Consider the following 12953-nt stretch of genomic DNA (forward strand, 5'->3'; position numbering starts at 1 on the left):
AGAAACTATGATCTCTAAGTTGTCATTGCAAACATGTTTCGCCCACAACATAGCTGAATGAGGAACGATGAGCTAGTCATATTTACAAAAACAAAATAGATCGAGTTCATACCAGCTTTTCCACGCTCAGTCACTTCATTATATATCGTCATTACCGCCTTTCACTTGCACGACCGAATGATGTGAACAATAATAAGAGTGCTTGTGCATTGGACTACGCTGGAATCTGCAGGAAAACACAAAGGAGAAGACAAAGTAATATGGCTCTTTAAGAGATAAACAGATATGCATGTGAGAGCCACTAAACATTGTAACCATGGTCTTCTACCTTGATCCAAAGAAAAAGAAAACTATTTACATGGGAAATCTCCCAACAAGCAAAATAAGAAAAAAACATCTTTTCGGTTTTCTCAAACTAGACAAACACACGAAAAGAAAACGAGAAAAATAAATAAACTAGCATGGATGATACAGTGGCAAAGTGTGAACACCGACTAACAAAGTGAAAGCATAAGCAAGAATATAAAGTCGGTGAGAAACACATACTCCCCCAAGCTTAGGCTTTTGGCCTAAGTTGGTCTACTCCCAAGGAGGGAAATAACCAGCTCCGGGGTACTCCGGAGTGGACTGAGGATGCCACTGCTGTGTGAGCTCCTCTGGCTCCCACTGATAAACTGGCGTCTGGTACCTGTGGTTGGGCTATTCCCCAATATGGGTAGATGTCCAAGGGCATAATAATGTACCTGCCTGCATGAAGATTGAACAAAGAAGGAGCAGGCAAAGTAATAGTCTCATGAGTACCCTGACTAAATACCAGGTTATAAATCATCCTTCTATTTATATCTCTATCAAGAAAGTCATGGCGAACCATGCTATCATAATCTAGATATCTCTCAGGAAGAATAATCTCTTCTTCCTAGTCCAGTCTAATAGGTATCTCAAAGTGTCTAGCAAGACGAGTAGCATAGCTACCTCCGTAGACAACGCCTTTAGAATGGTTCGTGTTCAATAGTTGAGCTACTATAGCGCCCAAGCTATAAGTTTTATCATTATAAAGGGCTTCGTGCAAGACCGCAAAATCTGGGGAGCTAAGGGACCCAGCTTTCCCACGACCAATCAAACATTTTCCCACAAATAATGAGAAGTACTGATGCACGGGAAAATGTATGCTAGCAGCTCTAGCGCAAGACACTCCTCTCTCCTCTCCTACAAGAATAGTATCTATGAAAGCCTCCAAGTCCCGTGGATGAGGTTCATGAATATCCCCATGAAAAGGCAATTTGGAAACATTGCAAAAATCCTGGAGTGACATGCGCTGGGGGATATCATATAATCTGAACTCAACCATAGGAGGATTCTTCCTCGGATAGAAGTTAAAGCTTTGTACGAAGATATAAGTGAGGAGGAGGTATTGCAGACACTTATCTTCAACGAAGGCGGTAAGGCCTGCGTTCTCCACCAAGTAATAAAAGTCCTCATAAAGTCCGGCGGCGCGTAAGAACACATCGCTAGGCCAATCGCATGCTCGAACTTCTGCAACTCGAGGGACCGGATACTTGGGTTTCTTCTTCTCACTTCCATCATCCTTGGGGTCACGGCTTGAAGAGCCTCTTAAGAACCTCCTCATCTTTTCCTTTTTCTATCTCTGAAAATTTCTGAAATTTTTAGTGACTCTAAGGAAAAGTGAACAAGGCTCAACTAAACTCGTAGCAACTACTCCAACAAGTGCCTAGAGGCCATATTACGCATCAAAACTACTTGGGACCAGCTAGAATCAGCATGCAAAGCTCAAGAACATGGTCACCAAGGCAGCAAAAATACGCGGAGTATAAGGCACTAGAGCAAAAACTTAATTTTCAGGACGTTCAGAGAACTTCTATTTTTGGGGTACTTTTCTACGGGACGCTAAAACAGAAAACAGGGAAAACTAAGCTAAATCTATCATTTTTCTTCTAAGAAACCGAAGGTAAAAGCTTGGGACAGAGGTTTTGTGACTCCTCGATTCATCCATCTCATAGTCATCGAAAGAAATACGTCAATGAGGTTGATCAAGTCTCCTTGACAAACTTTTCGAATCATAAAAGAAGATGGAGAATTTTTCGAATAGTCACTAGGTTACCTCAGTGGGATATGTATCTCCCCAACAAGAAAATCATACTTCATCTTGACAGGAGGTATAGGGCATTCAAAGCTCCCAATAAGAATCGATGAAGTTTTTTCGATAGCATTGATGCAATGTAGTCGATATTGTTTCTTCGGAAAGTGCACCGTATGCTCATTACCGTTGACATGGAAAGTGATGCCTTTGTTGCAATCCATAACAGCCCCTGCAGTGTTCAAAAAGGGTCTTCCGAGGATGACCGACATGGCATCGTCCTCAGGAATATCCAGAATAACAAAGTCTGTTAAGATAGTAATGTTAGCAACCACAACAGGCACATCCTCGCAAATGCCGATAGGAAAAGCAGATGATTTGTCGGCCATTTGCAGAGAGATTTCAGTAGGTGTCAACTTATCCAGTTCAAGTCTACGATAAAGAGAGAGAGAGAGAGAGGCATAACACTAACACCGGCTCGAAGGTCGCATAAAGCAGTTCTAACGTAGTTACCTTTAAGGGAGCAAGGTATAGTGGGCACTCCGGGATCACCTAGTTTCATAGGAGTTCGACCCTTGAAGGTATAGTTAGCAAGCATGGTGGAAATATCAACCTCAGGTATCCTCCTCTTATTAGTAACAATATCCTTCATGTACTTAGCAAAGGAAGACATCTTGAGCATATCCGTCAAATGCATTTGCAGAAAGTCAGGTCTAATCATTTCAACAAAGCGCTCAAAATCCTCATCATTCTCTTTCTTGGATGGTTTGGGAGGAAAGGGCATGGGTTTCTGAACCCATGGTTCCCTTTCTTTACCATGCTTCCAAGCAGTGAAGTCATTCTTATCGTATCTTCTATTCTTAGGCTGTGGGTTATCAAGATCAAGAGGTTCAATCTCCACATCCGTATAGTTGCTAGGTTGAACATCAACATGAACATCACTATTGATATTATCATTAGGCTCATATTCAGCACCAGATTGTGTTTCAGCATCAGAAACAGAGGCATCGTTTGGACTCTCAGGGGTAACAGCATCTGGGTTGCTAGCGTGCAAGTTCCTATCATCTTTCTTCTTCTTTCTAGGATGACTAGGTGCATCAGTGCTAACTCCTTGAGAATTTTGTTCAATTCTCTTAGGATGACCCTTAGGATACAAAGGTTCTTGGGTCATTCTACCGCCTCTAGTAACGACTCTGACACAATTGTCACTCAACTCATTGAGAAAGTCATTCTGAGCCTTAAGTACTTGTTCTACTTGAGTAGTAACCATAGAGGCATGTTTACTCAGGAGCTTAAGATCATTGGCATTTCTGTCCACACAAGCACTTGAATGAATAAGCATACGAGCATTATGTTCCAATTGTCTGCTAACATAATCATTGAAACGCTGTTGTTTGGCAACAAAGTTATCAAATTCATCCAGGCATAAGCTAGCAGGTTTATCAAAATGAACATCACTCTCATCAAACCTACGTAGAGAATTTACTTCTACTATCTGTATCGGGTTATCAAGACCATGGTTCTCTTCGATAGGTGGTAGATTTTTGACATCTTCAGATTTAATGCCTTTCTCTCGCATAGATTTCTTAGCTTCTTGCATATCTTCAGGACTAAGGAATAGAATACCTCTTTACTTTGGAGTTGTCTTAGGAGGTGGTTCGGGAATAGTCCAAGCATTCTCATTGCACAAGATATTATTCAGTAGAATCTCAGCTTGTTCTACGGTTCGTTCCCTAAAAACACAACCAACACAACTATCTAGGTGGTCTCTAGAAGCATCGGTAAGTCCATTATAGAAGATATCAAGTATTTCATTTTTGTCAAGAGGGTGATCAGGCAAAGCATTCAGTAGCTAGACGAGCCTCCCCAAGCTTGTGGGAGACTCTCTTTTTCAGCTTGAGCAAAGTTGTATATTTACTGCAAGGCAGCTTTCTTCTTATGGACAGGGAAATATTTTTCAGAGAAGTAGTAGACCATATCCCGGGGGCTACGCACACAACCAGGAGAAAGAGAAGTGAACCAAGGCTTAGCATCATCCTTTAGCAAGAAAGGAAACAGCTTGAGGATATAGTAGTGGCGGCTCTTTTCCTCACTCGTGAACAGGGTGGCTATATCATGCAGTTTGGTAAGATGGGTTACAACCATTTCAGACACATAACCGTGAAAAGGATCAGGTTCGACCAGAGTGATTAACTCAGGGTCGACAGAGAACTCATAATCCTTATCGGTCACGAAGATTTGTGAAGTAGCAAACTTCGGGTCGTATTTCATCCTAGCGTTCAAATATTTTTCTTTCCACTTGAGCAGTAATTTCTCAACATCATAGCTATCCTTACAAGCAAGAAATCCTCAGATATCACTCCCTCCATAACATAACACTCAGGCATATCAGGCAATTCATGTCTAGGAGAGCTAGTTCTAAGAGGCAAAATAGCAGGTTCTACTTCAATAGTATCAGCAGTTTCAGAAGTATCATCACATCTAGCAACAACTCTAGCAATTTGTGCATCATGGAATGCACTTCGTGGCAAAGCAGTATCAAGCATAGCATCATCATAAGCATCATGGGCATCAGAAGTAGCATCATCAAGCACAGGCGACATATCAAGATTTCTAGCAGGAGGTGGTGTCGCAAACTTACTCATAACTGAAGGTGAATCAAGTGTAGAGCTAGATGGCAGTTCCTTACCTGTCCTTGTAGTGGAGGGCAAGACTTTAGTTCTTGGATCTATCGGATTCCTCATAGTGACCAGCAGACGTAAATCCCAAGAGACTCAGAGAATATAGCTGTGCTTCCCCGGCAACGGCGCCAGAAAAAGGTCTTGATAACCCACAAGTATAGGAGATCACAACAGTTTTCAAGGGTAGAGTATTCAACCCAAATTTATTGATTCGACTCAAGGGGAAGCCAAAGAATATTCTCAAGTATTAGCAGTTGAGTTGTCAATTCAACCACACCTGAAATATTTAGTATCTACAGCAAAGTATCAGTAGCAAAGTAGTGTGATAGCAAGAGTAGCAACAGTAACCAGTAGCAGCAAAGTGACAGCAGTATCAACAAAGTAACAACAATAGCAACATAGCAACAGTAGCAGAAGTGATTGCAGTAACGACAAAGTAACATAGCAAGGACGAGTAGGAAAAGACTCGTAGGCATTGGATTGGTGATGGATGATTATGCCGGATGCTATTCATCATGCAACAGTTATAAAATGGAGAGATATGTAACTAGCTCCAGTTCGTCAATGTAATGTAGGCATGTATTCCGTATGTAGTCATACGTGCTTAGGGAAAAGAAATTGCATGACATCTATTGTCCATCCCTCCCGTGGCAGCGGGGTCCTAATGGAAACTACGGGATATTAAGGTTCTCATTTTAATAAAGAACCGGACCAACGCATTAACACTTGGTGAATACACGAACTCCTCATACTATGGTCATCTCCGGGAATGGTTCCGGCTATTGTCACTCCGGGGTTGCCGGGTCATCACACATAGTAGGTGACTACAACTTGCAAGATAGGATCAAGAACACACATATATTGGCGACAACATAATAGGTTCAGATCTGAAATCATGGCACTCGGGCCCTAGTGACATGCACTAAGGATGGCAAAGTAGTAGCAACATCAATATCAGAACATAGTGGATACTAGGGATCAATCCCCGTCAAAACTAACTCGATTACATGATAGATCTCATCCAACCCATCACCATCCAGCAAGCCTACGATGAGATTACTCACGAACGGTGAAGAGCATCATGGAATTGGCGATGAAGGAAGGTTGGTGATGACGATGGCAACGATCTCCCCTCTCCGGAGCCAAGAACGGACTCCAGATCTGCCCTCCAGAGGAAGAACACGAGGTGGCGGCGCCTCCGTATCGTAAAATGCGATGAACTCTTCTCCTTGATTTTTTTCCGGACGAAACGGACTAAATAGAGCTGGATTTGGAGGCGGTGGAGCGTTGTGGGCCCCACAAGCTTTCCAGGCGCGGCCAGGGGGGGCCCCTGGTGGGCTTGTGGGCTCACGGCTCCACTTCCTCCGCTAATTCTTGCGCCAGTATTTTTCATATGTTCGACAAAAAATTCTCCATAAATTTTCAGGTCATTCCGAGAAGTATTATTTTTCAAAACAACATTAGTCCGGGTTAGTTCCATTCAAATCATGCAAATTAGGGTCCAAAACAAGGGCAAACGAGTTCGGAAAAGTAGATACGACAGAGACGTATCATCCACTGCGCCCTAACTTGGCGATAGAAGACGGCTACGACGGCGGGGGACGAAGAAGTTCCGGTTCCGGCGTGATTTCGGTGTCGGAGAGGTCGAGGCAGTGAAGCTGTTCCTCGCCGGCGACGAAACTTCTAGCGGTGGCGCTAGGTCTTTGCTGTAGTGGAGAGGAGATCAAAAGAGAACAAAGAGTTTTGACCGGAGGGGCTAAGGACGTATGTATAGCTCAAGTGAAAACTGTCCGGCCGATTCTTTCGGACCGAACTGCCCTTGCCCTTTCGTCTCCGATTGACACGTGTAGCTACAATTTAAAGCAGTGGAGATCCTACTTATCTGATCATGGGAAGTGGGGTTCAGTTACTGTGTAACAATATAAAAATCATTTTTAAGGATTTCAGGATTTTGTTGCAAAATCATCAGCTGACAAGGACGCAGTGAGGATTTTGAACAAAGTTTCAAGTAGAACGCATATGAAGAATTGAATAGACTAGGTGAGTATAGCATAGAGGGGATTATGGTCCGATCACATTCACTTAGATGAAATATCAAGTTGAAGAAATAGCTATAAGTGAATGCTGCTGAGGACTTTGAAATCACAGTCTATATATATATAACTTGAGGATTTTGTGACAAAGCGTCATTTCGATGAATTTCAGCTTTGAAGAAAAACAAGTTTGAAGAACAACAACTTTGAAGAAAATCAACTTTGAGGAAAAACAACTTTGAAGAAATTCAACTTGAGGAATTTCAAAGTTGGGTGGTGGCGTGACCCACCGTATAAGAATGATGATTTCAGGCGCCGCGTACAATTGTTGTAGGGCCCTGAGAATTAATTTCTTCATTAATTTCCTCACACTAAGAGTGATATTCTTCATTGGTTGAAGAAAATTGATTCTTCGTGTGTTGCACATCTAAGTCATCAATTTTGCATAAGTGTTAGGATGTGTGCATGTTTTTACAAAACATTTGAGGATTCTAAGATATTTAGCTCACACCACAACTTGCAAAACCTTTTCTCATCCAAGGGCTTAGTGAAGATATCTGCTAGTTGATCGTGAGTCTTCACATGGTCGATGAGGATATTGCCCTTGAGGACATGGTCCCGAAGAAAATGATGACGAATTTGGATGTGCTTAGTCTTCGAGTGCTGTATTGGGTTGTATGCAATCTTGATTGCACTCTCATTGTCGCAGTAGAGAGGCACATTCTTCATGTTGATGTCGTAGTCCTTGAGGGTTTGCTTCATCCATAGCAATTGAGCACAACATGAACCAGCAACAATGTACTCAGCTTCGGCAGTGGAGAGAGAAATGCAGTTCTGCTTCTTTGAGGACCAGCAGACTAGTGATCATCCGAGGAAATGACATGTGCCAGAAGTTAACTTGCCATCCACACGGCCACCAGCATATTCAGAAACATAATATACCACAAGATGAAGATTTGAGCCCTTGGGGTACCATAATCCTAGTGTTGGTGTGTGAGCTAAGTATCGAAGAATATGCTTCACAGCCTTATGGTGTGATTCCTTCGGATTTGCTTGAAAACGTGGACACATGCAAACACTAAGCATTATATCTGGCCTAGATGCACACAAATACAGTAAAGAGCCAATCATGGACCGATATACCTACTGATCGAATTCTTTACCATTTTTGTCAGTGCAGAGGTGGCCGTTGGTAGGCATGGGAGTCTTGGCACCTTTGCAATCATGCATGCCGAATTTCCTGAGAACATCCTTGAGGTATTTTTCCTGTGATATGAAGATGCCATTGCGTTGTTGATAAATTTGAAGACCTAAGAAGAATTTCAGCTCCCCCATCATAGACATCTAATATTCTTCACTCATCATGTAAGAAAATTCATCACTGTAACGTTTGTGAGTACAGCCAAATATGATGTCATCGACATATATCTGGCATACAAATAGTTCATTATAATAGGATTTTGTGAAAAGAGTTGGATCGAGTGACCCAGATTTGAAGCCTTTCTTCATGAGGAATTCCTTCAATGTATCGTACCACTCCCGAGGGGCTTGCTTGAGACCATAGAGCGCCTTTTTGAGTCTGAAGACTTTGTCTGGATTCTTCGGATCCTCAAAACCTGGGGGTTGAGCAACATATACTTCTTCCTCAAGCTTACCATTGAAGAATGCACTATTCACATCCATTTGATATAAGATAATGTTATGATGATTAGCATAAGCAAGTAGTATTCGAATAGCTTCAAGTCTAGCAACAGGTGCAAAAGTTTCATCGAAATCAATTCCTTCAACCTGTGTGTAGCCTTGGGCTACAAGTCGTGCCTTATTCCTCACCACTCGACCATCCTCATCTTGCTTGTTTCGGAAAATCCACTTGGTGCCGATGATATTGTGCTTGCGAGGATCTGGTCGTTTGACGAGCTCCCATACGTCATTCAGCTTGAATTGAAGAAGTTCGTCTTGCATGGCTTGAATCCACTCCGGTTCCATGAAAGGCTCAACAAATTTTGAAGGTTCTGTGATAGACACAAGAGAAGAATGCCCACAAAAGTTAACTTAGTGTGAAGCTTTTGAGCGAGTGAGAGGACCTGGCGCATTGATGTCATCAAGGATTTTGTCAAGTTCTACTTCATTTGCAATCCTCGGATGAGCTGGTTGAGGATTTCGTCTGGGCTGAGGAATTGGTTCTGGAGCAATTTCCTCAGGAGCATATTCTTGATTTTCATCACTGTTGGGAATGATGTCTTCAACAATTTCCTCAGTAGGAACAATGTCTTCTGTAGCTTTGAGCTTTATTGCTTCCTCACGAGACAGCTTATCTAGATCAGGAGGCAATTGCTCTCTTTGCGAGCCATTAGTTTCATCGAACTGCACATCTACAGTTTCAACAACCTTGTTGTGCTAGGTGTTGAAGACTCTGTAGGTGTGTGAGTCCTTTCCATAACCAAGCATAAAACCCTCATGTGCCTTAGGTGCAAACTTTGAGCTATGGTGAGGATCTCTAATCCAGCATTTTGCACCGAAGACTTTGAAATAACTTACATTGGGTTTCTTGTCACTAAGGAGTTCATATGAGGTTTTCTTGAGGAATTTGTGAAGATATACCCTGCTGATGATATGCCAAGCAGTGTTGATTGCTTCAGGCCAGAAACGACGAGGAGTGTGATATTCTTCAAGCATGGTTCATGCAATCTCAACGAGAGTCCTGTTCTTTCTTTCGACGACGCCATTCTATTGAGGAGTATAAGGAGCAGACAATTCGTGAGTAATACCAACTTCATCAAGATAATTATCAAGACTAGTGTTTTTGAATTCTGTTCCCTTATCACTCCTGATGTGTTTGATCTTGACGCTGAAGTTCGTCGAGGCCCTTGAGGAAAATCGTTTGAAGACTTCCTGCACCCAAGTGTATCTGGAATAGTCATCAACTATGACAAAGCCATATAAATATGCAACATTTGTTAGAGTGGCATAATGAGTAGGTCCAAATAGATCCATGTGAAGCAATTCAAATGTACGAGTAGTGGTCATGATAGTCTTCGAGGGGTGCTTGGATCTGGTCATTTTTCTAGACTCACAAGCACCGCAGAGGTGGCTCTTGAGGAATTTGACTGATTCGATGCCAATGACATGTTTCTTCTTCGCGAGCGTGTGCAAATTCCTCATGCCTGTATGACCAAGTCTTCGATACCATAGCCACCCTTCTGAGGTTTTTGCTAGTAGGCATGTGGCTGGTTGAGGACCTGTAGAGAAATCAACAATGTACAAATCCCCTCTTCTAACACCTTCGAAGACTTTGGATCTGTCAGATTCCATGATGACAACACATCTATATTTCCAAAGATAACAACCATATGAAGATCACAAAGCATTGAGACTGACATGAGGTTAAACCCAAGGGATTCAACAAGCATCACTTTGTCGATATGCCTGTCCTTGGAAATAGCCACTTTGCCAAGTCCCAATACCTTGCTTTTACCTTTGTCAGCATAAGAGATTTGCTTCAGGGGTGATGGAGCCAGTGGCATGTTCATCAGCAAGCTTTTGTCACCAGTCATGTGGTGTGTGCAGCCACTATCAAGAACCCACTCAATGCTCTTGGGTTTGTCATCCTGCAGATGAATCAGTACAACTTACCATCTCATATGCTTCAGACTTGAAGAATATGATATCAATTTCATCACATAGGAATTTCATCATAAACATTAATTTTGAGGATGTGTGAAATATTTTCATTTCATCAATATTAGCTTGCGTCCTATCAAGCATTTTCCTCAAGTCTCCAGCAAATTCTTCAGATGATGATATTCCTCTGGAGACATGACCTGCAGAAGTGATTAGTTCAATTTCTTCACCACCCACATCTGAAGGGGTGGTTAAGAATTCATCATCCTGCGAGCACCATATGATAAAGGGGGCACTGAAGCTAACACACTTCTCTTCACAGTAGGGGGGTTAGAGTACTCAAATGAATAGGCAGAGAAATTCTTTGAGGATTTATGAACATAATGATTTGAAGAGTAATACTCATATTCATGTCCCTTGTAATTTCCCTGCATATTAGAAGCATTAGCACGGGTATGAGCATATTTTAGACCAGTTGAGGATTATGATCCTCTTGAAGACTTTGGTCCTCCTGAGGAATTTGATCTGGGGTTCAGATTCTTCATAGGTGGTGTCATGAGGACATTCACCTGAATATTATCAAGGCAACTCTTGGGAACCCAGACTTTCCTCAGGGGTGGTCCATTCCTGCAGTTAGTTCCAACATATCGAGCAAATACTTCACCAGATTGATTTTTGAATAGTTTATAGTTGGAGTCAAATGACTCATCTGAGGAATAGGATAATTCACATGCAAAGCCGGTTAGATTGGATGGATCAACAGGAGGACCTTTAGCAGCAACCCATGAGGTTTTGGGATACTGCTCAGGTTTCCAGTATGATCCATCAGCATTCAATTTCCTCTCAAAGGCAATTCCTTCTTTCCTCGGGTTCCTGTTCAAAATCCGCTTTTAAGCACATCGCAAAGGGTTTGGTGCCCTTTGAGACTTTTCTACATGCCTGTCACGTACAATTCCTTGAGCCCTGCATTTTCATCAGTGACATTTGTGGTTTCCTCAAGTGAGGAATTTGATACCACAGGAGTAGTTGAATAATTTGTAGCAATATAAGCATTTGATGATTCTAGTGAAGAATTAGCAGTTTCACGTTCGATGCATTTAAGACATGGAGGAATGAATTCAGCCTGAGTGGCACTGATCTGTTGAGCGAGTAATGAATCATTTTCCATATGAAGATCATCATGAGAAACCCTCAGCTTCTCAAGATCAAGTTTCCTTTGAAGAAATTCATAGGAAAGTTTCTCATGATTAGCGAGGAGTGTGACATGACAATCTTGAAGATTATCAAATCTGGAATGAAGACTTTTCATATCTTCAATGAGGATTTGGGTAAGATTCATTTCATCATTCAACAGGTCATCGCTTCTATCTAGCAGTTTCTGAAGCTTTTCTAGGGCAGTTTGTTGTTTAGTAGCTATGATAGCAAGTTTACTGTAACTGGGTTTTTTATAATCATCAGGTTCGCATTCACTTGAATCAGAGGAGGAAGCATCAGTCAATACCTTTGAACCTTTTGCCATGAAGCAATAGGTTGGAGCAAAGTCATCAGCATAGTCATCAGTGTGGATGGCGTTGTCATTTTCTTCAAGGTTGAAGATTGACTTGCTGACGAATGTGGTTGCTAGTGCCAGACTAGCCTGTCCGGATTTTGAGACTTCTTCAGAGCCCTCCTCTTCATCATGTTCCCCAGATTCTGCCTCAGAATCCATTTCCTTGCCAATAAGTGCCCGAGCCTTTCTGAAACTAGTCTTCTTGTGCGATGAGGACTTTGAGTATGAGGATTTTGAAGATTCTTCTTATTCTTTGAGTCATCAGAACTTTCATGCTTGTATTTCTTCTTCTTTGATTCCTTCACCCAACGAGGACAATCAGCAATGTAGTGACCTGATTTCTTGCATTTGTGGCAGGTTCTTTTCTTGTAGTCCTCAGATGAAGATTCTGATTTTATCATATCTCTCCTTGAAGATTTACCAAATTGACCACGTCTTGTAAACTTCTTGAATTTCCTCACGAGCATTGCAAGCTCCTGTCCAAATTCTTGAGGATCACCAATGCTGCCATCCGAGTCTTCTACTTCGGATGAGGAAATTGCTTTGTCTTCAGTGCAAGAGGTCTAGAATAGCTTGATCCATATAGATCTCTTTTTTTCTTGTTGGAATTCATGAGTATTGAGTCTTTCAGGTATATCAGCAGGATCAAGCATCTTGTATTCTCGTCTTGAATCATCAGAACCAAAGTATCGAATGAAGAATCCAAAGATCTTAACAGTTTCTTCACAACTTCATGGTCAGTAATGTCTCAAGCTCCCAGTGCTTGCAGTTCATTTGATATGTCAGTGAGGCGATCAAAGGTATCTTGGCAGCTTTCATTGTCAAGCCTCTTGAAGCGATTGAAGAGATTGCGAAGAACATCAACACGAGAATCACGCTGGGTTGATACGCTTTGGACAGCCTTTCCCAGATAAGTTTTGTGGTACGTCTCCAACGTATCTATAATTTTTGATGGTTCCATGCTATTATCATGT

This window comes from Hordeum vulgare, chromosome 4H, assembly GCF_904849725.1.
Source record: "Hordeum vulgare subsp. vulgare chromosome 4H, MorexV3_pseudomolecules_assembly, whole genome shotgun sequence".
Lineage (NCBI taxonomy): Eukaryota > Viridiplantae > Streptophyta > Magnoliopsida > Poales > Poaceae > Hordeum > Hordeum vulgare.